Source organism: Lissotriton helveticus, chromosome 2_2, assembly GCF_964261635.1.
Source record: "Lissotriton helveticus chromosome 2_2, aLisHel1.1, whole genome shotgun sequence".
Taxonomy (NCBI): Eukaryota; Metazoa; Chordata; class Amphibia; order Caudata; family Salamandridae; genus Lissotriton; species Lissotriton helveticus.
The window spans coordinates 493,334,782-493,347,092 of NC_136060.1; the positions used below are offsets into that span (position 1 = coordinate 493,334,782).

A 12,311-nucleotide genomic window follows, 5' to 3' on the forward strand; every position below is an offset into this window, starting at 1 on the left:
GGACCACGTGCACAATTCAGTGACGACATCACTGACTTTATCACCCCACACGCCCTCCCCTCCAAGGACTACATTCTATTGGGAGACCTCAATTTTCACCTGGAAAAGAGCAATGACAGTAGCGCCACCACCCTTCTGGACAATCTTGCTGACCTCGGACTCAAACAACTTGTCTCTACGCCCACCCACATCGCAGGTCACACACTCGACCCTATCTTCACCTCCAGCAAACATGTCTCCTTCAGTCACACCACAACTCTCCATTGGACGGACCACAGCTGCGTACACTTTATCTACAATAAGACCACAACTCACAACCATCCTCAACCTACTCTGCGAAGAAACTGGAACAAAATCACCATCGACCAGATCTCCTCATCACTTCTTCAAAACCCCCCCGCCCACTCCTCAAACCCCGACCAAGCAGCCTTTAACCTCACCCAATGGCTATCCAACAGCGCCGACATCCTAGCACCGCTGAAAAAACGCCAAAGCAAACTAGGCAGCAAAAACGCCTCCTGGTTCAACGATGACCTCAAGAAATCGAAGAAACTCTGTAGCTCCCTCGAGAAGGCCTGGAAAAAAGACCCAAACACCAGCACCAGGGACGCATTCAAAAACGCCACCCGCATACACCACCAACTGATCCGGTCTGCCAAGAAAGCCGCACTCAAAGACCGTCTAGATAACAACGCCCACAACAGCAAGGAATTATTCAACATCGTCAAAGAATTTACCAACCCATCAGCCAACTCCAACGACATCACCCCCTCCCAAGCCCTCTGCAACTCCCTAGCTTCCTTCTTCCACAACAAAATCGCAGACATCCACAACAGCTTCAACAACCGACCCGAAGAACAACCCACCCAACCTTCCGCAGGACCTTCACCCCCCTTGAACATCCTTAACGACTGGAACCCAATCTCCACTGAGGACACCATCCGCCTGATGAACTCCATCCACTCAGCATCCCCAACTGACCCATGCCCTCACCACATCTTCAACAAGGCAGACTCCATCATAGCACCACACCTCCGAGACATCATCAACTGCTCCTTCAACTCCGCCACCTTCCCGGAAAGCTGGAAACACGCAGAACTCAGCGCCCTTCTGAAAAAACCCACACTGACCCCACCGAACTCAAAAACTACCGCCCCATCTCGCTTTTTCCATTCCCGGCCAAAGTCATTGAGAAAACTGTCAACAACCAGCTCGTCGCCTTCCTCGAAGCCAACAAATCCCTCGATTCCTCACAGTCCGGCTTCCGAGCCAAACACAGCACTGAAACCGCCCTCATCGCAGCCACAGACGACATTCGAACTCTACTGGACAATGGAGACACAGTCGCCCTCATCCTCCTCGACCTCTCCGCTGCCTTCGACACAGTCTGTCATAACACCCTTCTACAGCGCCTCAGAGACGTAGGAATCCAAGGAAAAGCACTGGAATGGATCACCTCGTTCCTCACCGGAAGAACTCAGAGAGTCCGCCTCCCACCATTCAAGTCAGAGGCCTCTGCAGTCATCTGCGGCGTGCCACAAGGATCGTCACTCAGCCCCACCCTCTTCAACGTATACATGAGCCCCCTTGCGGCCATCGCTCGCCAACACAATCTCAACATCATCTCCTACGCGGATGACACTCAACTGATCCTATCACTCACCAAAGACCCTACCACCGCCAAAACCAACTTACACGAAGGAATGAAAGAAGTAGCCGAGTGGATGAAACACAGCCGTCTGAAACTGAACTCAGACAAAACAGAAGTCCTCATCTTAGGCACCTCCCCCTCCGCCTGGGATGACTCTTGGTGGCCAGAAGCCCTTGGAAAAGCACCCATCCCGACGGACCACGCACGGAACCTGGGCGTCATCCTGGACTCCTCACTCTCGATGACCAGACAAGTCAACGCCGTTTCATCATCTTGCTTCAACATTCTTCGCATGCTCAAAAAAATATTTCGCTGGATCCCCACCGAAACTAGAAAAACGGTCACCCACGCACTGGTCACGAGCCGCCTGGACTACGGAAACACACTCTACGCCGGTACCACCGCAAAACTCCAGAAAAAACTACAACGCATCCAGAATGCCTCAGCCAGGCTCATACTAGACATCCCACGTAAAGAACACATCTCTGGTCACCTGAAAAATCTCCACTGGCTCCCCGTAAATAAGAGGATTACTTTCCGCCTCCTAACCCACGCACACAAAGCACTTTACGAACTTGGACCCGAATGCCTCAACACACGATTGTCCTTCTACACCCCCCCCCGTCAGCTGCGATCCTCCAACCTAGCCCTTGCCACTGTACCTCGCATCAACAAAACCACCATGGGAGGTAGATCCTTCTCCTACTTGGCAGCTAAAACCTGGAACTCACTTCCCACTCACCTTCGCCTTACTCAGAACCACCTAGCATTCAGAAAACAACTTAAAACTTGGATATTTGAGTAGTAATTTCCCCACCCTTCCTCTAGCGCCTTGAGACCCTATGGGTATGTAGCGCGCTATATAAATCTCTTGACTTGACTTGACTTGACTATGACCATCAGAATTTTCCAACCCCACGTCGACATTAGACCCCAAAACCATCCGAGTAGCGTCCAATCTCCCTCGTCCACGTGTATGGACTCTGAGATTTTATGCAACTTCGTGATGGCTTGATAGACAGTTGGAGCATTATCTGGTATGAATATGCAACAACTCGAATGGATGACCTTACAGACTCCTCCCCTATCTGCTAGTACTACGTCTAGAACCATACGGTTCTGCAACGTCATAAGCCTATCCGCTTGAAGCTCTGCTGTCAAGTTACCAAGGGCACTTGCAGTTATGTTGGCAGTCGACTCTACCACACGAGTTAACTGCCTCAGATTCCTGCTATTAACCATAGGGCCCCAAAACGGAAGGAAACCCTTAAAGAAGTCTCCTGCTTCTTGACCGGAAGTATCTTCTTTACTAATGACACCTCTCACAGTTCTCTTGTGGTAATCTGACGCAACAGTAAAAGTCGGTGGCAAAAGATTCGCGATATAACACGTACCCGAGAAGTCATGGGGCAACCATGTATATGCGCGATCATAACATACAAAATAGGTACCCTTGGCAGTCAGGAAGACAGGGGAAGAGAGCATTGGTAAAACATAAGTATCTACACAAGCACTCTTCCCAAGATGAGCTCTCGGATTTCGGCCCTGACCCTGCAGACAGAAATGGCCCATGTGAGGTACAATCCATATCGGAGACGAGCTTTTAAGCTGTCTATCACCCACTGATATACTGTACTCAGCTTCGCTAAGGTACTTGTAGGCCTGTACTTCCTCCTCTGGGATAAGTGATGCGTCAAAAATGTCTCTTTCTAGATCGGCGATCGCAGTCGCCAGAGGCTTGTGGTACGGACCAGGACCAAAACTTGCTGAGCGTGGCTCTCGATTGGGGTAGGAATCTAATGCACTACGGAACATAATTTGGAATGCTCGTGCTGACCCTTGAGAACTATACGGAAGAACCAGATACGGAATACCCCTATCCATGGTATGTGGCATTAACCCACACACCCAACAATTAGTAGTATTAACCACCAACTGATGCTGATGCAGGAGTTGAATGAAGGAATTGTTCCTAAATTCAGCACATCTGATTTGTTCATGTTGGGGCAAAAGATGAAAGGAATGTGGAGAAACAGTGGAAACGAAATTTAGCTTATAAGAAGGAGGAGTAGGTGAAATGGAAGGCAATAATAATTGGATCCCAAAATATACTCCACCCACCAGGAGCATTGAAACAGTTAGGAACAACATACATATTTGGAATAGAAAATATTTTGTGCAAAACACCTTTGATCTTTGCGCCGACATTTTCTCTCTTTCCGACAGCTTCGAGAAGTCCATCCTCTAAAAAACCGTCCGTGACGTTCTTGACGCACTTCGTTCTGAGTAGCGATTGCCAATTCCCAGGAGTTCCCAGAAATCGACAAACGAAACCGACCTAATGTCGATAGCTGCTAAACAGAAGGAAGTACCCGCACGGCCCTACGGCCAACCCAGATGATAGGTTACAATGAATTCAATAATAGTCTCTCGGCTGCATGGAGAGAAAGATAAGCACAGTATAATATGTCCACAATGTTCATAACAACAGTACAGGGTACTGTAAAATCAAAAATGGAGTAAAAATAGAGCTTTTTTATTAGTCTTTATCGCGCGGTCGAAGAAAGTATCGACTCTTCCCAGATTGTGTCTGCTCTTCAAACAATTGTTCTGATGATGAAACAGTATTTGAATGTTCAGGTAACGGATCAGAACTTGAATTCTCCAATGCTGACGACGAAGTCAAGGCTTCTGCTGATTTAACGTGATGGTCTGATTGCACTGAGTTGTTCTTTATTAACTGAGCATCAACAAATGGCACATATTGTAGCGGAACTTCGGTCTGAGACGATGAAATGCCCTACTTCACCCATGTATCGGCTGGTAAAGGAAGCGGTACCTTCTTGGTGTGGGTTGCATGAACCCAGTTCTTTCTCCCCTCCAGCCGGACTGCTGTCCTCGTTGCGAGTAGCACTTGATGGGGACCCACGAATCTCGGCTCTAGATTCCGTTTTCGGCCGAAATTCCTGGTAAGTACCCAATCACCGGGTTGAAGCCGGTGACCAGGACCCTCTGTCTGTGCCGGTAGTGCCTCAAAGACCTGTTGATGAATCAAACTCAATTTAGCAGTCAGATCATAAAGATAGTCAATCAACATTGGATATTCAATCCTATCAAACTCTTTAGGCCTCGGAACCCCCCAAACATTTGCAGGACGGCCGAACACAATTTCATATGGGCTAAGCCCTACTCGAGAGTGCACGGTCGCCCTTGTCGATAGCAGAGCTAGGGGCAGAGCGTCAGGCCATGATAACCCAGTAGTTGCTTGAATTTTTGCAAGTTTCAGCTTCAGGGTACATTGTATTATTATTATTATTTGGACATTTATAAAGCGCCTGGTGACGCCCAAGGGCGTGTCCCCGCGCTATGGTAAGTGAGCAGTTGCCATCCCCCCCTCCCCCAGAAGTTACCTGCTAAAAAGGTGAGTTTTTAATTTTTTCCTAAACAGGGCCTCTGATGGCTCAAGACGCAGGTCTGGGGGCAAGACATTCCAGCATTTGGGAGCAAGGTATCTGAAAGATCTCCCCCCCATCCGTGCCTTCCTAACTCTGGGCACCACCAGTAGTCCCGTCTGTGAGGACCGTAAATTGCGGGTAGGCTCATAGTGGGACACCAAACTCTGGAGCGGCACAGGGGCTTTGCCGCTCAGAATGCGATGGCACGTTGAGAGGGCCTTAAACTCAACTCTCTTCTCCATCGGGAGCCAATGGAGGGCTTGGAGAGCGGGTTTAGAAGGTGACCTTCTCGGGAGTCTAAGCACGAGCCGTGCTGCGGCATTTTGGAGCACCTGGAGGCACCTGGAGGTATCCTTCTACCAAACCCGCTGATTGTGGATGATTGGCACTGTGAAACTTTTGATTGATACCAAGGCCACAACACACACTCTTCATCACACTTCCCACGAACTCACTTCCGTTGTCCGACCATACAACCCGAGGCATACCATACCTAGTAAAATACTCTTTGAGCAGAACTTTTGCTGTGGACAGGGCAGTATTGTCCTTAAGGGGGTAAGCTTCAATCCATCTGGAGAATGCACAAACCACAACTAAAACATATTTCAAATTATTGCACCTCTCCATGTGGATGAAGTCTAACTGAATAACCTCAAATGGATACGTAGGGGGAGCAAAATGACCAGGTGGAGTGGGAGTGCCCTTACCAGGGATATACATCAGACACACCATACAATTCTTGACCACTCTCTCCGCACACTTACTGATCCCATCATTCTTCCATACAGGAGACAACAACTTACATATGCCTTTCGAGCTAATATGTGCTGTGCCATGGGCCATCGTAACAACAGCAAGTACATACGCATCCGGTAACATCCATCTCTGCTTTTCCGACAAATCAGTCCAACATCCATTCTCGTCTAGCTTCCCAGTGCTTTCTTTCCATCGAGTCTTTTCCATTTCAGTAGCCTCATTCTGTATCTCCTTCACACTCTCAATTGTGTCCTCACAAACACTGGATTCTGCCGGCCATCTCACTGGACTTGCAACATACATTCGATTTGTCAAATCTCTAGCAGTCTTCTTGGCAGTCTCGTCCGCAAACGCATTACCACGGCCAACATCATCCGTCACCTTCCGATGCGCACTACATTTAACTATCGCCACTTCTGTTGGCAAAGTAAGTGCTTCCAAAAGATCATTCACAAGTTGTCCATGCTGGATCTTCGTGCCATGTGACGTAAAGAATCCACGTTCTCTCCACAAACGCCCAAAACTATGCGCCACACCAAATGCATACTGGCTGTCGGTAAACACATTCACCCGTTTTCCCCTAGACAGCACACATGCTCTCGTCAAGGCAATTAACTCGGCCGCTTGGGCCGAATTCTGACTCAGTCTCGCAGTTTCCACAACCGTACTCAACGTCACTACAGCATACGCAGTCGTTACATCACCATTTGGCAACTTAAAACATGAACCATCCACATACAAAGTACCATCGGGATCTGCCAACGGAGTGTTTTTCAGGTCGACACGACCTTTTGTCTCCTCCTCGGTTCTTAAATAACAGTCATGCGGTGCTACATCATCTGATTCCATGCTAATCGGTAACAGCGTTGCTGGATTTAACACATTACAACGTTTTATCCGTATATGACTTGCCAAGAGCGTTAGCTCGTAGCCAGACAACCTTGCACTCGTCAAGTGCTGAGTTTTTGTCCGGTTCAAGAGAGTATCGACTGCGTGTGGAACCATTACCGTAAGCATGTTATTCATGACCAAACCAGCAGACTGTCGAATGGATACCGCAGCTGCTGCTGTCGCTCTTAAGCAACTCGGCAATGCTCTAGCCACTGGATCTAAGGTCGAAGAAAAATATGCACATGGTCGTTGCTTATCGCCAAAGTGTTGCGTCAAAACACTCAACGCGCAGCCATCCCTTTCGTGAACGTATAGTGTAAACGGCTTACTGTAGTCAGGAGTCCCTAACACAGGAGCCGAACACAACGCATCATGTAATTCAGAAAACCCTTTCTGGCACTCTTCAGTCCAAGGGAAAGGGGTCGGGACATCCTTGCACGTGAGAGCTAACAATGGTTTCGCCAATAATGAAAAATTTGGAATCCATTGTCTGCAGTATGACGTAATACCTAGAAAGGCACGTACATCTCTCTGAGTTCTTGGCACAGTCATTCGAGCGATCGCTGAAATTCTCTCTGGGGTCAACCATCTCCCTTCTTTTGACAATAAGTGACCTAAGTAGGTTACTTCTTGACAACAATATTGCAGCTTAGAAGGTGACACCTTATGATGTAAGTCACACAAATGGTGTAACAACGAAACGGTAGCAGTTCTGCAAATAATCTCAGTATCTGCAGCTACTAATAGGTCATCAACATACTGAATCAAAGCCGCACCTGCCGGTAACACAAAGGCATCAAGCTGACTTTTAAGTGCTTGACTGTAGATTGACGAACTCTCACAGTAGCCCTGTGGAGCGCGTTTTAGCCTAAAACTGCGACCACCTAATGTGAATCCGAATAGGTCTCTGCTTTCCTCGGCGATTGGGATACTAAAGAAAGCTTTCTTTAGATCGATCACCGTGAACCAGGAGGCAGAGGCTGGAATCAGAGTCAACAAAGCCGTGATATCAGGTACCACAGGAAACTGTGGAATCACAATTTTATTCACTTCTCTTAGATCGATTATGAAGCGATACACAGGAGGTTTAGATGGATCAGTTCGTTTTAAAATAGGTAGCACAGGACTGTTACACACATTTCCCCGAGTTTCTTCAATGACATTCTTTTGGATCAAGTCGTGAACAATCGCCAATAGCGCTCGCTCACCATCAAGAGAAATACGATATTGAGGTATACGTGGCAATCGTACATTCGGTTTTAATTGGATCACATAAGGAGGGATGTCCAATAGGCCCACATCATTGGGACCCGTGGCCCATAGAGACGCAGGAAGGGAGCTCAATTCCGGTGGGAATTTATCGGTCGATAAGTACATAGGAGAAATTACTCTCCGACCTAATGTAAGCTCCACTCCCTCAGGAGAGCAATACAAAGTCGCATATAACCGTTTTAACAAATCCAGTCCCAAGAGATTCTCACCACAACCAGTAGATAGAATCAATGGAGCCTCCAGCTCACGAGGACCAATAGTAAGGGGCAAAGGGCTGGAGACAGGATTGCTAACCGGGGCGCCAGAGAATCCAATGGAAACATTTGTTAAGCCGGACAAAGGTGCGCCAGGGAGTTTTGAATGCATGATGGAACTTTTCATTGCACCAGTGTCTAACAGAAAAGGCTCAACGACGCCAGATGTGGCAACTGCAACGTAAGGCCCTCTCTGATCAACCGGAACTGACACTACTCCCTCTCTTTGTCGATGGCTGTCCTAGTAACGGTCGTCTGACACAATCTCATGTTCCGTGTAATAATCGTCCACATGGTACTATGCCGATCTATCGGACTTCATATTGCGCTGATCAAAACAATTATTTGCATCCGATGAATTAAGAGGGCGCTCGTTCTGACTTTGGGCGTTACCACGGCCTCTACCTCGAAAAGACTGTTGGGGGCCACCACGACCCCCTCTAGTCGGCACACCATTGAGGCGATCACGTAGCGCAGGACAATCATACTTGATATGACCCTCTCGCCTACAATATGCGCACTGATTATACCCAAGTGAAGATCTATAATCAAAGTTGTCAGAACGCGGCTGCATTCTATCGGGCTGTGCTCGTGGTCGATACTGCTGTTGCGAATCATTTTGATTTGATCGCGGAGGATACGCTTGCTGCAACAAAACCTTCGTTTTAAGCTCCTTCGTTTTCTTATCTGCACGATCACTTTCTTCCTTTTCCCTATTCTCATAGTATTGAGCCGTTGCTAATATCTGTGCGGTGGTTGAAACGGCCCATGCACTTTCTGAATTCTTCAATTTGTTGCATAGTTCAGGCAACAGATTCAACACAAATTTATCGACAAATAACCGCTGGCCTCCCTCGGAGCCCATGTCCTGACCACTGTGGTCGACAAACGCTTCCTCAAACCTTGTAAAGAAATCCGAGACACTCTCGTCTTTCTTTTGCTTACAAGCTGATAATTTATCCCAGTTCACCTTCATCGCCGGCATGAGAGTTTTCATAAGTGTAATGATTTTCTGAGGTAAATCTAAAATCAACTGCTCAGGCTTAGCCCCACCGACTTGTAATGCATCAGCCGCTATTAGTGCAGCCCAATCACCACCTAACTCATTTGCGTGATTTGCTTGTCGAATTTTTGCCCAAACTGGTTGCGGTACGACATTGCCAAACAACATGTCGAGGTCGGCAAGGTTCATAACAGAAGCTTCCACCAATTGGGATAGTTCCTTATAGTAACCAGCCGGATTCTTACGTGGATCAGGTAAAGATTGCTTTACTTGCAATACTTCTGATCGTTTCCATGGGAGGTGTATCCACACTCTTCGAAAGTGCGGTAAGACCGGAGGGTGAGCTTGTGGATCACCAGGCACCCAAAGTGGCGGAACCTCTCTCATAGGATACTGACCAGGAGCCACTTTCCAATTCTCAGTGGCATCATCAAACGATACTTGAGAAGGTACTGTCGACCTATGAGCTAACAATCGTTCTAAGGCACGTCGTACATCTCCACCTACAATCTTACCATTCGAAAATTGGCTCTGAAGCTCAGTTATATCGGGCGGTACATTATCTACATCATTATTATACCATTCTTCCCTCAAAAAGTTACACATTTCTTCGAACACGAATCTCTGCGTAGGCTCATTAAACTGAGAAAACGTGTCGAAAACCATGCGTGGAGTGTAGTTAGCAGGGTGTCTTATCCATCTATGTGCCATAGTCACTAGCGTCTCTTTTTCCCTTCCACTAGGGATCTGACTCCGTCTCTGGGGAGTTTCGGAAAGATCAGACGGGAATAACTGACCAGTAAGCGGCGAATAAAGGGTAGCAACAGCGTTAGGGATTCGACTACGAACGGAAGGAGAAGAAGAGAGAAGTACAGGAGAAACAACATTAGAAGTGAAGGTAGGCATAGTGAGAGCAGGCAAGGTAGTCGGTGGAGCGGTGATAAGAGGCTGAGGAGGTACAGGCACGGGAGCAGTAGGAACAGGGACAGGTGGTGGGACAAACGTAGGATTAACAACAGGCGGACCCGCAGCCACTGGAACGACGGGAGGAACTACAGGAGGAACTACAGGAGGAGCTACAGGGGCCGTAGCACCCTGCGCATAAGGAGGTGGCGATTTCATCAAATACGCTAACAAGGAATCCTCCTTCGAATCTTCTTCTTTCTTATCTAGACCAGTCGGTAAAACCGGATAACATTTATCTACACTCATGTGATGTAGTCTAGTGGAAACTTCTATTTCTTTTTCTTCTTTTTCTTGCTTACATTGTTGTACAACTTGCATTATTGGAACAAACCCGTCTCTTCGATCCTTTTTAAGCTGTTTGATTTCTTTCTGCTTGGCCTCTTTACGCCACAGCCGGAAGGAATCAAACATAGCTGGCCTAGCTTTCTTTTGAAATAATTTAGCTTCAAGATTATCTAAAATCGTAAGTTCAAAACTTCCATGTGGTGGCCAACTAAGGACACCGTCTTTTTTCGTGTAACGGACCCAGTATTCATTATATATAATAGGGCCCACACCGTGTCGACTATAGAGCTCATATATCGGAGTTCCAACTGGAGGTATCGGACACGAGTCCTCCAACCGGGAATCCATTGCGCAACATTTGAAGAAACCAAACAAACCACTATGGCTAGGCATCGTGCACACTAACCTAGTATCAAACTTCAAGGGTTACCGAAGTAGTAAATCTTCGTGTAAGACAAAACCCTCGGTTTTTGGCAATTGCAACTGTCAAATAACCACTAAGAACCACAACTAAGAACCACAAATGCAATGGAACCATGCAATACAACAAAGCTTCAATAAGCTACAACAACCACTGAGGACTGGGAGCGACCCACAAATACTTAACTCAGAACTTCAATGGCGTCACCAGGAAGGCTCGTCTATCGTCTCGCTTGTACGAAAGGTCTGCGCCGGGCGTCGAAGACAGGTCGACAGTCAGGGCATCGGTCCGTCGCAGCCGTCAGGAGGCGGGAATCTTCGCAGGGAAAATCTTCGGGCCACTTATTTCGACAACAGGATCGATGAAGCGGGGTGCACCTTCCCTTGGAGATTTCACACGAAGTTCCTCACGATCGTCAGGCTTTGGACCGGTACCGCTGATGTCGCCCCATGTTGGGCGCCAAACTGAAGGACTGGACTTTTAACAGAACCAGCGGTGCCAGGGAACAACACCTATAACCTTCATGGGATACCTGTTTCGGCGCACAAGTGACAGAGACACGGGACACTTCCTTCGGCGTCAAAGATCAGCGTTTATTTACTGCAGGGAAACAAGAGTCATTAGAAGTACAACGGCATGTAGGTTCTGTGAGTCTGCTTCGAATTGCATATGTGGGTCGCTCCTTTTATACTAGTTTTCGACATAGACTAACATTACGAACAAAAGGTTACAACTCAGTTCCCACAGTAAACTTCAAAGGCTTCATTCATAGCATCGGAAACCCGGAACACACTGATAATAACGTTTGCCGGTTCCCAACTGTAAATGCACATCTTCTCATCATTAGGCACATTCCACTCTAGTTGTAAAAGGATGAGGGTAGAGACAAGAACAGCTGCAAGGAAGTCAGACAACAGTAGAGAATAGAGTGTGAGGGTAATATCGGAAGGCATAATTGAGAGATCAAAGGAATCAAGCCGAGTGCATGCAAGGCTGAAACAATAGGCTTCCGTGGGAAGATTACCCTCAAGCGGAGCCATCTGCCTTTTCAGTGTCATTCCCCTGGTCATGGAAGGTGCATGAAAGGAACGTGCATCTTCCGTAAGGCCTGGGACCTGAAGGGTCACGAGGCGGACAGGTTCCTGCTTGCTGACTACGTGAGGGCAAGAAACAAAATGGATGCCGTATCTAAAATGGAACCCAAAGGTTCAGATGACGAAACACGTAAATAAGGCGAACCCCGCCAAGTAGTGTAGCGAAAACGCGTACACTTACCGAACTCATCATTTACGGTTCATAGATACCTTACTTGCCCATATTCGTTTATGCTCGAAACATCGTAATGATTCTCACGGAA

The 12,311-nt window shown here is 47.6% G+C and overlaps 1 protein-coding gene across 1 annotated transcript in view; it reads left to right on the plus strand.

The window, feature by feature from the left end:
* Positions 1 to 12,311, plus strand: part of LOC144821564 (dedicator of cytokinesis protein 2-like) — a 3,201,295-nt gene that overhangs the window by 2,949,311 nt on the left and 239,673 nt on the right. The gene's annotated exons all lie outside the window — the stretch shown is intronic.